The sequence below is a fragment of the Sus scrofa genome, chromosome 14, assembly GCF_000003025.6.
Source record: "Sus scrofa isolate TJ Tabasco breed Duroc chromosome 14, Sscrofa11.1, whole genome shotgun sequence".
Classification (NCBI taxonomy): domain Eukaryota; kingdom Metazoa; phylum Chordata; class Mammalia; order Artiodactyla; family Suidae; genus Sus; species Sus scrofa.
In genome coordinates, this window is record NC_010456.5 from 100,209,205 (window position 1) to 100,225,502 (window position 16,298).

A 16,298-nucleotide genomic window follows, 5' to 3' on the forward strand; every position below is an offset into this window, starting at 1 on the left:
CCTTGAGGAGCTGCATCTAGATGATGGAAAAGATTGCTCCTCCTTGGACAAAGCCCAGACTTGGAGATAGAAACAGCAACCAGATAGGACATAGGGTTGAATCCTTCAGGGATGGGGCAAGTATGTCCTATGCTCTTCACAGGACAAAGGGTGTGAATGCATATGGGAGTGGCTGGAGAGGAGGACCATGGCAGAGACTGCTGGTTTTCCTAAACATCCATTCTCTCCTTACTTGACTCACTGAATGTCACTTTTGCAGTTAGACCCATGACAACCTAGGTAACAAATGCAATTCCGAGGCTCTTTTGCAGCTAGTTGTGCAATGCAATAAGTTCTAGATAATGAGATATGAGCAGACACGATGTGTTCCACTTCTGCATCACGCCTATATAAGGCATGAACATGAACTCTGCATGTGATTTCCCTCTTCCTGCTGCCTGGGATGCAGAGGTGATGGCAGGAGATGGACCAGTCACCTTGAACTCAGTCACGTGCATTGAAGATAGCAGAGTAGCTTTATATTCCTGACTCTTGCAACCCCTGAACCATTACTTGAGAGAGGGAATAAACTTCTACCTTTTTTAAGCCACTGCTGTTTTGAGTATTTTGATTACAGCATCTTAGACCAAACCCTTCATAACGTAAGCAGGAACCGAAAGCACGCCCAACCTGTGAATTTACAGAAATCTTGTGAAGGGCTTCTGCCTTAGAGATTTAAGCCAAATCTTATCTATATCTCAAGGGGCAGATGAGAAGAGAAGATAAGATCTAGATCTCTATGGGCCTTCCATTTCCCAGAACAGACCAGAAAACCTAGACAGCAAGTGGAAACACTAATTTTGCCACAGCAGCTGAAAGCTGGAGGCAATGAGAACTCCACTCTCTGCCTAAAGATTTGGGTAATTTTTATGTGCTGTGTCAGGAGGCCCCTTTCTGCCACTATTGCTTATAAACTAATACTTTACTTCTGACAAGAAGAGGAAGAGAGGCCATTTTTTTTTCCCTCACAGAAAATTTTATCCAATAATTTTTAAAGGAAGAGAAAAACAAAAGATATTTCATTTCTGGAGTTCCCATCATGGCTCAGTGGTAATGAACCCGACTGGTATTCAAGAAGACGTGGGTTTGATCCCTGGTCTTGCTCAGTGGGTTAAGGATCTGGCATTGCCCTGAGTTGAGATGTAGGTCATAAATGCAGGTTGGATCCCTGTTTCTGTGACCATGGCATAGGCCAGCAGCTGTAGCTCCAATTCAGCCCTAACCTGGGAACTTCCATATGCCGCAGGTGCAGCCCTAAAAAGAGAAAAAAAACAAAAGGTATTTTACTTCCAAATTTGTCAGTCACTGGACTACAGCGAGAAAGTTCTGTTATGGTTTTCTTGAGAAATCTTACACAAAACAATAATTAACATTTCTTGGGATTCTTGGAGCAGTCTTACTATGTACGTCACCCAGATGCTGCAGCCACAAGTAAAATGGAAAATATAACTTGTTTTGCTGACTCCAGTCAGGCTCTGTCAGAAGCTTTGATAAGGGCAAGTGAAGTAGCCTGAGCACATGGGAATTAAATAAATGCTGATCCATTTGCTTGTCTCCCTATTCTACTTACAAAAACTCGAATGTTTTACATCTAAATGAGCTTGACCCGTCACCTAGCTATCATTTTAGATTCAAGGGGTGAAAACTGGAGTGGCTTGGTGGTTGGAGCAGCAGGAGGACTGGAACATGGTCTCCCAACACCCAGCCCTTGGCTCTGCCTCACTCGGTCCCCTTAGAGTTTCCACTGGGGATCTTATCGTGGGAAGACAGTGTAGGACTCCCACTGGGATTGTCAGCAGATTTCTTGGGAGCTCTGCATTGAGGTTTTGCAACATCCACCCCTCCTTTTTAGGAGAAGCCTCCTCTCTTGAAGGTAGATGACCTTCCAGGCATTGCACAAATATTTATAGAGCATCAACTATGAGTCAGGCACTATGGAAGATATAACAGCAAGAAACAGCCAAAAATCTCTGCCCTCTTAGAACTTGACCCAACAGTAAACACAATAAATAAATGATAAAAAATATTAGATGTGCAGGAGAAGAGAAGAAAACAGATAAGGGGGATGAGGAGTGCCAGACTAGGGGAGGGGGGCATAATTTAAAAGTGGATGATCAGGGTGGGCTTTGCTAAGTTATTATATCTGCAAAGTCCTGGAGGAAGTAAGGGAATGAACCGTGTGGCTATTTCAATGAGGAAGCACCTGGTTGAAGGAAAAGCCAACTCAAAGGCCTTGAGGCAGGAAGGTGCCTGGCTAGTTAGCAGAATTTTAACTTACATGCTTTAGAAATGGTTATGATTTTCTAAAGACATTTTTCTTTTCTTTTTCTCTTCTCTCCCTTTCCTTCTTTATTCCCTTTCTTTCATTTTTTTCTTTGACTATCCTAAATAGTATTTTTTAAAAAATATCCTAGTATCTTTTTTTTCTTGTCCTAATAGTATTCTTTCTTATGTCCTAAATAGTACTGCTGTCTTCTTTACATGGTTCTCTTCCAATTGCTATTCCTAGCACATACCAGACAAGATTCCAAATGCTTTATATGTTTAATTCACTTAAACCTCACAATAGTCCTAAGAAGTAGGTCATATTATTACATTCATTTTATAAATAGGGGCACACAGAGTTGAAATGACTGGCCCATGGTGAGGCAAATCATAAAGGTGAGACAAGATTTGGACCCAAGGATTTTGGTGCCCTAGGACTGTAGTCAGGAGAGCATATACTTTTTCACCATAGTGGTCTAAGATACCCTAGCAGTCTGCTACTGATAGGATATAGTCTGCAACTGAGTCTGAGTTAGGGGTCAAAGTTTTTGCTAGGTCTTCTAAGAATTAAGTCCACATTTGGTGACTGATTCTGAGTAAGATCCCCAGGGTGAGAGTGGATCTTCCATAAACAGGAATGGTTGCCGAAGGGGGGGGAAAGCCCTCTGTTTTCTTTAGAGCAAAAACATCCAAGTTACATGGGAATGCACCACATGATTTTTGTGAATTGAAGTCAATTTGGCACCAACAGAAATATCCTTAGGAACAAAGTTTGTATACAGCGTGTTCTTAAGGAAACCACAGTTAGAACATAGAATAAACTGTTAAAGATAGACCCCTCTTTTGGGAGTTGCATTAGCTGACTTTGGGTGGGGACAGCAAATTGTTTCGTTTATAAGCTTTGTACATCAAAAGCTAGATCTGCTTACATTTTAAAACCAAAAGGAGGAGAAAGACTTATTTTTAGCTATCTGAAGTTTAAACCAAACCCAACATTGCCATATGGAAGTCTCTGCCTGCACCATGTCAGAAAATTTCTCAGTGAGGATATTAAACAATAATATATTATTACAGCTGTAGAAAGTCAGTGAGGTTCTTCTCTTAGAACTTGGCTTAATAGCTACTGGGCCACTGGGCTAAAGATATTGGATTTCTCAGAATTAGGGCAGGCTGCCTGGGATTGGTGTTGTCATGTGGAACTCAATTCAGTCCCATGAGAATGGGAATACCACTGTATCTAGCAGAAACAGTTTCTGGTGTTTTGTGGGGTGAGGGGGCAATCAGCTGGTCAAAGGGCCATCTACTGCATTCAGCTTGTAAGAGAAAGGTTTAATTTTTAAGTTTTCTGAGTGTGTGTTTGTGTGTGTGTGTGTGTGTGTGTGTGTGTGTGTGTGTGTGTGGTAGAGAACATACTTTATTATTTTAGTAAGTTAAAAAATATATTAATCTAAAAATTCACCAGTAAACTCCAATCTCAAATAGCCACTCAACATTTGGGGGTAGACTTGTCCACTTAGATAGATATATAAGTCTTTTATAGCTGTAGAGCTAGTACAGATATATAGACATATACTTTATCAAAAAATGAGGAGTTCCCATTGTGGCTCAGTGGTAACAAACCAGAACTAGTATCCACGAGGATGTGGGTTTGATCCCTGGCCTTGCTCAGTGGGTTATGAACCCAGAATTGCTGCAAGCTGCAGCATAGGTTGCACTTGGGCTTGGATGTGGTGTTGCTGTGGCTGTGGCATAGGCCAGAAGCTACAGCTCTGATTCGACCCCTAGCCTAGGAACTTCCATACGCCACAGGTGCCACCCTAAAAATTAAAAAAAAAAAAGTGATCAAACCATGCAAGCTATTGAGTAACCTGACTTTTTTTTTTTTTGTAATTGTTTTTCAGTTTCTCTTATTTTACTTAAGTGTATTTCACTTAGCATTTTTTCTGTTCCAGTAGATAGTTTTTCCAACACCATTACTTTTATTTATATTCCAGTCAAGTTCATGTGTATTCTATGCTTTACTGATATCTATTCTGGTAGACCTCCAAAAATCAAAATGCCCCATCCCTAGAATCTGACTGTTAAATTATGTGACAAAAGTAATTTTGCAGGTGAAATAAAAGTTCCCAACATTCAGATAAGGGGATTATCTTGGATTACTGGAGGCCTGATGTAATCACAGGCGCCTTAGTGCAAAAGGGAGGTAGAAACACAGGTCATAGTGATGAAATATGAGGACTGGTCCCACTGTTCTGCCTTTGAAGATGGAGGTTGGGGCCATGAACCAAAACTTATGGATGGTCCTAGAATTTGGGGATGGCTCTGCAAGAAAACAGGACTTATTCTCCCCTATAGCCTCCACAAGGGAATGCTGTCTTGCAGACACCTTGATTTTAACTTAGTGAGACTCAGAGCAGAGAACCAAGCAAGTCCACTGTACCCACCAAACTGTGAGATAATCAAGTTGTGTTGTTTTCACCCACTGAGTCTGGTGCAATGTATTATAACAACAGTAGGAAACCAATATACCAATTGTATTTCTAATTGTAATTTTCAATTTTTCACTAATGCAATAATGTTGAAATGTGATTATTTCTTTAGGATACATCCATTTAAGTGGAACTACTGATTCAGTGGCATATAAAAATTTCAGGCTTTTGATGTGCAAAAATTTAATCAAATTTAAAGAGCATAGCTTTCTTGTTGGGAGAGGGTCAGAGGGCTAAAGGAAGCCACTATTTCTTTCTTTCAGCTGTTGGTTCCAGCTATTGGCTTCTAATGTATACAGTATAACTCTTTCCTCTTCTCAGCTGGCCTCAGTAGCCTTTGTTTTCTCTGTAGACTGAAATACCTGCTGCATTAGTGGAATAATGGCCAACTCAAGAGCTGCTTGGGAAGATCTCTAGGGTGAAGCTGCTCCCTAAAATTGGAACATTAGTCCAAGTGCATCAGACCAAATTTTGGAATCAAAATGGAATTTGCTTTGCTCTTCAAATACCACTTATGCTGGCATTAGAGAAGGGTGGGGGAGGGTAAGTCAACTATCCATTACTGGGCAAACAACTTGAAGTATGTTTATTTTCTGGAGTTCTCTCCATACATATTAGTCAGAGTGGTCAGAGGCTAACTGCCTTTTTTATGAGTCTCAAGGGTAGCTGCCCTCAAATACACTCGACCACATCAGAACTCAGAATTGTCATTTGGGTGGTTGCTCATGGGGGTGAAGAATTTGGAAAAAACAATCCCCGCCACCCAGGTGATAGGATGTACCTTAGTCACGGTCTCAGGTCTGAGCCAGCACTCATCTTTCATGTTTGGGATGGCTTGAAGTTTAAAACAACACTAGGTTTCAGATGACATTTTGGCTGTTTATTCTTTTGGAAGCCACAAACTGATTACACTTTTTTTTTTGGAATACAGAATGCATGGGGATAAATCTTTAGGACTATTCAATGCTCTATTTATATCTGAAATAATGAACAGTAAATAATAAAGTAGCCGCATCAAATTGCTTCACTTTATGCCAGAACCCATTTCAGTATCCTTTTAAATAGAACTGAAAGTCTCTGGGAAATCTAGCATCACTATTAATTTATAAAAATCAGAACTAGTGTGTAATGGGGGTTCCTCTCTTTTTCTTTTTGTCTTTATCACTCTCTCTCTGTCGCTCTGTGTGTGTGTGTGGTTTTAAGTTCCCACGATGTAGAACTATTGCTTTTGGCAAACAAGACACTCATTTCTGAGTTCAAGTAACTTTATCAACAGCGAACTTTTTTTTTTTTTTAATTGGGACTCTAGTCAGCGAATGCCCTTGGAAATGATACCATTAGCAAGTTCACTGGAAAGGCAGCCCAGTAGAATAGAAAGAACACAGACTTGGATTTGGACAGACTAACTCTGAATGCTAAATCCCTGAAGATTGCTAAGTGTAGTTGTGGGTAAACTGTAAAGTTCTTATTATTTATAAATGTCATGTCAAGCTAATCTCATGATATATGGATTCAAATAGACACTATGTGTAGTTGCGGGTAAACTGTAAAGTTCTTATTATTTATGAATGTCATGTCAAGCTAATCTAGTGATACATAGATTCAAATAGACACTGTGTAGTTGAGGGTAAACTGTAAAGTTCTTATTATTTATGAATGTCATGTCAAGCTAATCTAGTGATGTATGGTTTCAAATAGCAATACTGTATCTAAATTTAATCTGCAAAACTCAGTGCTCTGGGATGCTATGTAGCAACCATATAGGAGCCCTGAGAAGCCTCCCTCTGCAGTCCTGAGGTCCTCCAGGTCTTCCACCAAGGTGCCAATGCTCCAAGGATGTGGAGGAAAGGCCACAGTGTTTTCAATAACTCCATGTTCTTTGTGCATTGGGGCCCTGTCCTTGTTCAGTCTAGAGGCTATTGAGATAAGGGAGGAACTAAGTTTTTAAAATCTCCTGTTGCTCTGCCTTACCTTCAGCATCAGCTAATCAGCCACATAGTCACTGAGGCCAAGGTTATATGATAAATAATAAAGACAGAGATTGTCAAAGAGCCCATAAATTCAGATTGGACTGTGCCATCAAAAAAAAGTATTGGAGAGGGAAGGGATCTAGAAGTACTGGTTTTGCCATTAATACAACACACATTCATTCATTCATTATTCATCTCTATCATTTTCACTTTTTGTCCTGATCATCTCCATGCATTGGTCACTAAGATATGATTATTTTACCTTTGAAATATCTCTTAGTCTCTTCCTGTCTCTTTATTCTCCCTGTCACTGGACTAGCTTTGTCCTAATTTAAAATATTGCTCCCATAATGGTCTTCCTTCCTCCCTTATATTATATTTTCAATCCATTCTCAACACTGGCAAGGTTATTTTGTTAAAACACATAAAAAGCAATACACTATCTTTGCCTCGAATCTTCTAAAGGATCTTCCTCTTTTATGTAACACATTCCAACTCCTCACCCTGGTCTTCAATATTTCCCATGACGTGGTTCCAACTTACTTTTCACATCTTATTTGGTCAATTTTGTCACATAAGGACACAGTGTAAATTGAGTGTTATTTTCCTTAGCCATTGGACACATTCTTTGACTAAGCCTTATGACTCAATCAAGTATTTTGATGTCAGTGCTACCCTAGATATTTCAAGACCTGTTATATGTAATAAGTTAGAGAAAAAAGAAATGTCAGGCTTAAGCTAAGAAAAAAGAAGTCATTTAAAAAATGTAGCATTGTCTGTATCATTGGGCTACAAAAAAAAAAAAATTTAAACAATCTCCTTGGAAATAAAACATTACCAAGCACATTGAAAAACATAGCCAATGGAGTTCCCGTCATGGCTCAGTGGTTAACGAATCCGACTAAGAACCATGAGATTGTGGGTTCGATCCCTGGCCTTGCTCAGTGGGTTAAGGATCCGGTGTTGCCGTGAGCTGTGGTGTAGGTCTCAGATGTGGCTCAGATCCTGCATTGCTGTGGCTGTGGCGTAGGCTGGCGGCTATAGCTCCGATTCGACCCCTAGCCTGGGAACCTCCATATGCCGAGGGAGCGGCCCTAGAAAAGGCAAAAAGACAAAAAGAAAGAAAAACATAGCCAAAAGCATCTCCAGGTCTTGATTCTGCTAATCAGTTTTAGTGGAAAAGTCTTTTCTCACTAAGGGTCCGTTAACATTTCTAGGAAACAAGTCCCCAAACTCTTCCTTCCTGGGAAGTATTGCTCAGCTGTGAATTTCTAATGTGAGAAGCCCAGAGATTATAAGTGAAGACCAGAGAAGATAAGGAAAGTCACGGTTTGAGGAATCCCAAAGTAAATAAATAAAATTAAATCAGCTGTTTAAATGAAATAATAACAGTCTGCAGTTTGGTTAGCAATCGCCAAGGCACAGGGTTTAAGCAGACTTAAGAAAAAAACAACAATCAACTTTGTAATAATTGAACTGGTACTAGGAAATTAAAGAAAGGATTCTGGGGGCTGCAGATGATGAAAGAAGTTATGTTAGAAGACTACTCTTGTTTCATCTATTTTAGCAGAAGAATCAGAGTAAAATCTGCTAATCCCATTTTTTTTTTTTTAAGTGTCAGGATGGAGTTAACATCTCCCATAAATGATATATAGCATATAAACACAGAGCCAAGTACTCATGCTTCACTATCAGATTTGCATAACACCCTCCCTTTCCTCAAAGAACGTGTATTTTACACATGCTGTCTCTGTTCATCTCTCGCCTCATTATGAAAACCCAGAGGAAAAATGATGAGTGACTCAGTCAAGGTCACAGCGTGATGAAAGTGCTTGGAAGCTGGAAGGGAACACAAGACACCTCAGCCAGTGCCATACGTGTGAATTTACACTGCTGGAGAGTCACATGCGTGTTTAAGTGATATCAGTGCTAAATGGTAATAAATGTAATGCTTCCCACTTAGGATGTGTTCTTGGCTAACTCTGTCGGAAAATATTATACGGCTATTCTCCATAGTAAAGAAAAAAAATTTTTTTCAGCAGTTCAAAAAAAATGAACAAGATCTGAAGCCCAGAATATTCCCATCCCCATTTTTCCAAGGGTAGCAGAGATTCCAGCAACCTCCCTTTAATGAGGCATGAAGGCAGAATTGCACAGGTCAGGTGTTCTTTCTAGAGAGAATCATCAAATTCACAGAAGCAAAACCACACCCTGCAACAGAAAGTAAGGCCTCAACCAAACTGCATGGAAAAGAACAAAACTTTTGTTTGTTTTTTTGTTTTGTTTTTATTTTTTTAGGGCCGCACCCCGTACCCATGGCATATGGAAGTTTCCAGGTTAGGGCTCCAATCAGAGCTGCCGCTGCTAGCCTATGCCAGAGCCACAGCAATGCTAGATCTAAGCCGAGTCTGTGACCTACACCACAGCTCATGGCAATGTTGGATCATTAACCCACTGCGTGAGGCCAGGGATCAAATTTACATTCTCATGGATACTAGTGGGGTTTGTTTCTGCTGAGCCACAACAGGAACTCCAAAACAAAACTTTTTAATAACAGACATTGTACACTCAAGTCTCATAACCAGGGTGTCCCTGGGCTGGGAAATGTGTAGGCACCACAGGAATTGACAGCCAGCCAGCACATCGGAGCCCAATCACTTTGCAAGCTGAGAAACACAAAAGTCTACAGTGAGGGCTCTTCAAAAAGAGAGGACTTGAGTACCCCAAGAAGGCAAACAGACTCCCCAGAAATCTCTTGTGGGTATGAACTAATCAGATCTTAGTGTGCCATGTAGGCATTAATCAGAGTCCATATACCAAGTCAAAAGGGGGCTAGAGAAAACCTTCCAAGGAGGGTGAGTGGGGTTAAACTTCAACTTCCCCCAGCACACATTCTTCTTTTTCCTCTTTTTTTTAATTATTTTTATTTTTTCCATTATAGTTGATTTACAGTGTTCTGTCAATTTCTACTGTACAGCAAAGTGACCCAGCCATACATACATATACGTAGTCTTTTTCTCACATTATCCTCCATAGTGTTCCATCACAAGTGACTAGATATAGTTCTCTGCCCCAAGCACACATTCTGTTGGAGGCGGATTAGGGTCATAGGATGAAACAGACATCTCAGCCCCCTTGCAGATAGATGGCCAATAGTCTGAAATATTTAAAACCTGATCAGAGTTTCCGTTGTGGCTCAGGGTTTAACAAATCCGACTAGGAACCATGAGATTTCGGGTTTGATCCCTGGCCTCACTCTGTGGGTTAAGGATCTGGCGTTGCCTGGAGCTGTGGTGTAGGTTGCAGACGCGGCTCGGATCCCGAGTTGCTGTGGCTCTGGCATAGACTGGCGGCTACAGCTCCGATTAGACCCCTAGCCTGGGAACCTCCATGTGCCTCGAGGGCAGCCCTAGAAAAGACAAAAAGGACAAAAAAAAAAAAAAAAAAAAAAAAAGCTGATATAAATGAACTTATTTACAAAACAATAATAGACTCACAGATATAGAAAACAAACATATGGCTACCAAAGGGGAAAGGGAGGGATAAATTAGGAATTTGGGATTAATAGATACACATGACTATATATAAAATAAACGAAAACCTACTGTATAGCATAAGGAAGTATATTCAATATCTTGTAATAGCCTATAATGGAAAAGAATATGGAAAAAATATATATGTACTATATGTATAACTGAATCACTTTGCTGTACAACTGAAATATAAATTAAAAACACTTCAATTAAAAAATTAAAATTATAATTAAAAAAGCTGATGTGCGTCCTTGATCTTTCTCTTCCATTGCCATAGTGAGCTTAAAACTATGTGTTCCGGGTTTCCTAGCTATAAGATACAAGATACTAGCAGAGTGAGTCCTGAGTTGCCCTGGAGGACCCTTGTACGGGTAGAGGTCTTACAGGACTGAGAAGTAAGCCTTTCTGTGTTCAAACCAGTGAGATTTAGGGAAGTGTTCATTATCACAGCACAACCTAGCTTATTCAGATTAATATGCACAGGACTGAGACAACTTTCTTGTCATAAGGGAAATTGCATACTTATGACTAATATCTCACTTTTTTTCTGATTTACTCATTTCTCACCTTCTCACTCTTAGGGCACAGAGTTAAGATTGTAAAATCTTGGCTAATCTTTTCACAGGGACAATAAAACCATATATTTGGTATTAAATTTTACATAAAAACAAACACGCACCCTTGCAATACTGGCCCTGAAATACTGGTGTGCTTCCATTGATTACATGCCTTATTCTTTACCTGAAAATAAATCCTCAGCGGTTTCTCTACCTTAAAGTCTTTTAAAATGCACTTTGATTGGCGTTCCCGTCGTGGCTCAGTGGTTAACGAATCCAACTAGGAACCATGTGGTTGTGGGTTCAAATCCTGGCCTTGCTCAGTGGGTTAAGGATCCGGTGTTGCCGTGAGCTGTGGTGTGGGTCACAGACGTGGCTTGGATCACATGTTGCTATGGCTCTGGTGTAGACCCCTAACCTGGGAAGCTCCATATGCCATGGGAGCAGCTCAAGAAAAGGCAAAAAGACACACACACAAAAAAAAAGCACTTCAATTTACCTGACATTCTGTGGACTTCATTCTTCCTTATTGATAAACTCTTCATCCATGGCATCTTTGAAAACAACTCTTCTCACCATGGCAGCATTAGGGATTTTTTAAAAAAACTAAGCTATTAATATAACATTTATGATGTCAGATATATTCTATTACAATATCTACATTTTAAAAATCAGGTTTTGCAAGCCAGTAATATAGGTAACTGTCAAGCAGAGACTGTGGTTACTGGCTTTTCTCTTTGGACCAAACCCTAAAAGGCACCCAGACTACAAGGATGCCTTGTGTAAAAGGTCAAGACAATGCAATCAGTGGCTGAAGACTCACGTAATTAAAGTCAAAACACTAATTTGCATTCCATTTGGGGTTTATATAAAAATGAATGTTAGCTTTTTAGAAAGCTAGCTTCAATTTTAGGAAATGCACAGAAGAACAGTTATTACTAGTCACCAGATGAACAACATGAGTAAGTAGAATAATTTAGAATTCATTGTTCATTCAACATTTATTTTGCTAGTTAAAATTATCACTGTTTTCAAGTCTCTTCTTAATTGCTCTGTGTAAATACTGTACCTTTTCTAGATGCCAAAGTCTTACTTTTAGACTTGCATAAATCCCTAAAATGAGGTCAATAGAAGCATTCCTTTGTTGGTAGTCAATAGATACGAGTTCTAGTTCTCAAACTGTGTTTGTGACTAAGTGATCATCTGGAATTCAGTTTCATCATCTTCCAAATTTTCTTAGTTTTAACATTCTCAGCTTTCATGGTCGTGATGTACATTCTCAGGACACAAAGAGAATCACCTGTATGTATGTACCTATCCATCTATCTAGGTGAATGTGTGTGTATATAGGTAGACAAACAGATAAAAAATATACATGTTCTTAAGGTTTCAGATATGACTTTAAAAGCTTTTAAAGGCTGTTAACATTAGACTAATATTTTCTTAGGTTTTTAATTTTATAATTACCTACCTTTTTTTTCACTCGTGATTTTAAAGGGTCAATAACTTATCCTTTCACTCTATGTATTTTAGGCTGAGCAACAAAGAAAAGTAGCAATTTGGATTTCTTTTTTCTTCTTTTTTTTTTTTTTTGTCTTTTTGCCATTTCTTGGGCCACTCCTGTGGCATATGGAGGTAACCAGGCTAGGGGTCGAATCAGAGCTGTAGCCGCCGGCCTACACCAGAGCCACAGCAACATGGGATCCGAGCCGCGTCTGCAACCTATACCACAGCTCCCAGCAACACCGGATCCTTAACCCAGTGAGCAAGGCCAAGGATCGAACCTGCAACCTCATGGTTCCTTGTTGGCTTCATTAATCACTGAGCCACGACAGGAACGCCAGCAATTTGGATTTCTAAGGGGATGTAATAATAATTTTGCTGTAGAGAAAACTTGTGATGAGATTTAACCTGAAACTATGAACGCTACTCTTCAAAGACAATAAAAATATGAAAAAAAGAAGGAGGGAAGGAAGGGTGGGAAAGAGGGGAAGGTGGGAAGGAGGGAAGGAAGTTTCTGTTAGGCTGGATTGGAAGCTTTCTGATGCCAGGAACTGATTCTTGGTGGTACTCCTTTACACTCACAGAGCCTTGCACTGTGCTTTGGTGCGTAGCAAGCAGTCAGTAAATATTTGTTGACTGAATGATAATTTCATAATAACCGATTGGAACAAAAGTTTTAACACTGAAACCATGAATGACTGATTTAAACTAATCATCTCTTAACAAACATTGGACCAAGCATGCAATGCAGCAAAGCACTGAGAAATCGATGTTTATGACATCTATGTTGTTCTTAGGGAGGAAGAAATACGTTTTTCTGTCCATTCTTCATGTCCCAATCAAGCATGGTGGACATATTTAAAATACGGACTGTCTGCCCTTTAACACTGCCTCACCCCCACTCTCCAACTTTCAAACTACTATAACCACCGCTGTGTTTGCCCCCTTCTGTGGGCCAGGGATGATCAAATGATAGCAGGAAGCGTGATCACACACAAGGGCAGAGGGAGAAGGACCTCTGCCTTGGGATCAGTGAGGTTTCCACTCTGTGGGACTCTTTCTTCAATTTCTCTGAGCTGCTGAGTTCTGGACCTTTCCTGCCTTCATCTGAGATTCTTTTATCTGTTTGTCTGCCTATATACACACACATTCATCTGGATAGACAGATAGTTCTGGACCTGTCCTGCCTTCATGCATCTCAAGACGCATCTGTCTCCCTGGATTTTCAGCCCATCCTCTGCTTTGACAGAGAGGAAGTGCCTCATTCTCTCTCTCTCTCTCAGACCTGGGTTTCTCACTCACCATCTGCTCTGATCTTGGCAACTGGACTGAGATGTGAGCCACTGTCTGAATCCTTGGCTAGGCTCTCCTGCTGTCTACACCCCAGCTGACCTGAGGAGGCAAGACAAATGTAGGTGGAGCCATTAGAGACCAAGGCACAGAAAAAGGAGGTCTGTGTGGATCACAGAGATTAGGAAAGATTTTTCAAGGAAAGCGGAATTTCAAGGGTGGATTCATTCTTTCTCCTTTTACTGCTGGTACAAAAGTTGTGTGAGCCCATGTGTAGTAAAATGGAACCTCTTTGATCTGCTAGAAAATTAAGGCTCTACATTAATTCATGAGGCCTTTCTGGTTTCCATATGTTATAAGACTTTTCTCTTTCCCTTGTATGCTATAAACATTTTGTGATTTGAGTTGGTTGGGCATAGGATTCTGTGTGTTCCTCCCCTCCCTCTTCCTTGCTCCTGCACACCTGTGCTTGCTTATATTCCATCCACTCGGATCCTAGTTCACAGTCTGGAAAGCTCATCTCTGAGTTGCGTTTCCTCCCGGGGAGCAGTCAGGTTGGCAAGGTCTGCCATGTTGTGTGCAGCCAGAAACACTACATACTCTTAGCACTGAGGTCAGGGAGGGCCTGGTCCAGGGTGGAGGAAAGTCCCCAGGGCCGAGTGGCAAGCTTGTCCTGGTCCTGCCTGGCCTGATTTAATGGAAGAACAGGCACAGAACCATGCCAGGAGCTTTCTCCATGGGTTCCTGCTCTTACGCCTGGCAGGCCTGGCTCAGTGAGTGACATGTGTGTGGGGCAGGACATGTGCCCTGTTTTCAAGGACTTTGGCAGCAACTGCAGTTGTCAGGGTGGCTCCCTAGTCTTCCTACCCACCTCTTCCCTTACAAGGGGCTCACCTCTGACCTCCCAGGGACTCACTACCTCTTTTTCCAAAGAGCGCAATATAATGCATCTACCTGCCACGGCAGGTAGGAACATTACGTGATTGTGAAATTGCAGCCTGTGTTTTGCTCTGGGGTCTTAGCCCTGAGGAATTTTATAGGGTGAACTGTACTTTGTTTTTAAGAGAAGTATGCAAGATCTTTTAACTTTTTTCCCCCCCTCATTTGGAAACCAAATGCAGAGGTTGGAGGGCAGGGAGATAAGTCAGCCAAACCATGCTTTGGGTGGAGGCATCCTGTGCTAACTCCACATTAACTAATTTTTGGGTGCTTCTGTCCTCAGAGTGGCTCAGTTAAAGTCACTCTCAATCTGTAAAATGAGCAGTGCTATAGGAAGAAATCCTAGAGCAAGAAGCAGACACCCAGCTGTAACAGTGAGCCCTGGGCAAGACACAATTCGGTCAGGTCTAGTTTTCTCACTTGTGTGTAAAATGAGTGGCAAGGATCATACTTCTGAAAGTCCCTTCCATGGGACTGGTCTCAGATTTACAATCTTGACTCTGGCTTCCACATACCTCTGAGTACATGCTGTCCCTTGATTTATTCATGCCATTGGCAGTGTCCGCTGTGGCACTTTCAGCCTGGATTGGGTGATGTGTCGTCTTCCCCACATTTATCTGTGGCCCACTAAAATAGAAAAGGTTTGTTAAACCAGAGCATAGATACCAATGGCATGTCTAGAAGCAGCACAAATTGGTAAGGGAGCTTTTCAACAACAGAGCTGAATTGCCTCCATGTTCAATCTCAGGACAGCCCCTCTAGGACACTGCATTTTCCACATCATATTCCATGGATTGGTTAAAAAAAATTTGCACTGTTGCCTGGATAACACAGGCAAATTGCCCTCCCTGCTCCGCCTGCTCCCCTACTGTGTACCTCATCTACACAATAAACCCATTCTTGGAAGTTCCCATTGTGGCTCAGTGGTAATGAACCTGACTGGTATCCATGAGGATGTAGGTTCAATCCCTGGCCTCACTCAGTGGGTTAAGGATCCGGCATTGCTGTGAGCTGTGGTGTAGGTCGCAGATGCAGCTTAGATCTGGGGTTGCTATGGCTGTGGTGTAGTCCAGCAGGTCTAGCTCTGATTCGATCCTTAGCCTGGGAACTTCCATATGCCACAAGTACGGCCCTAAAAAGCAAAAAAAACCAACCAACCAACCAACCAACCAACCAACCAAACAAACAAAAAACAAAACCCATTCTATCTGGCTCTTAGGTAGGTTTCAAGGATGACAAGAACAACTAACAATTTGTAAAATGTTTAGAACAGTATCTGGTACACGGTGGGTGCTTGTTAAATACCTCAGTACCCATGACATGTTGGCAGGTGTGCTATTAAAAACTAAATACATAAAAAGCTCCCCAAGTCAAAAAAGTCATTTGGAAAATCTGGGTTGATCAAAGCAACACACACTTTTTTCCTTTAGCACTTAGAACATTTAATGTGCTGCTCTGCAGGAGAATTTTGAAACTTCCTCGGATGCTATGGAAGTCATCAGGTATTGTTGGAGATTTCCCAAACTGACTTTTTTAGACTATGAGTTGTTTTTATGAAACACTTAGTATGGCCTCAGGGAAGTCAAGAGCATCTGATGGAATGCAATTTGAAACATGGCTCCAGGGACATGAAAGCAGTTTGTTCAACCTCCATCAAAGGTCTCCTCTACTGGTTTGGACCTCAAGATTCTCCTTATCCAGGGGGATGTCTGT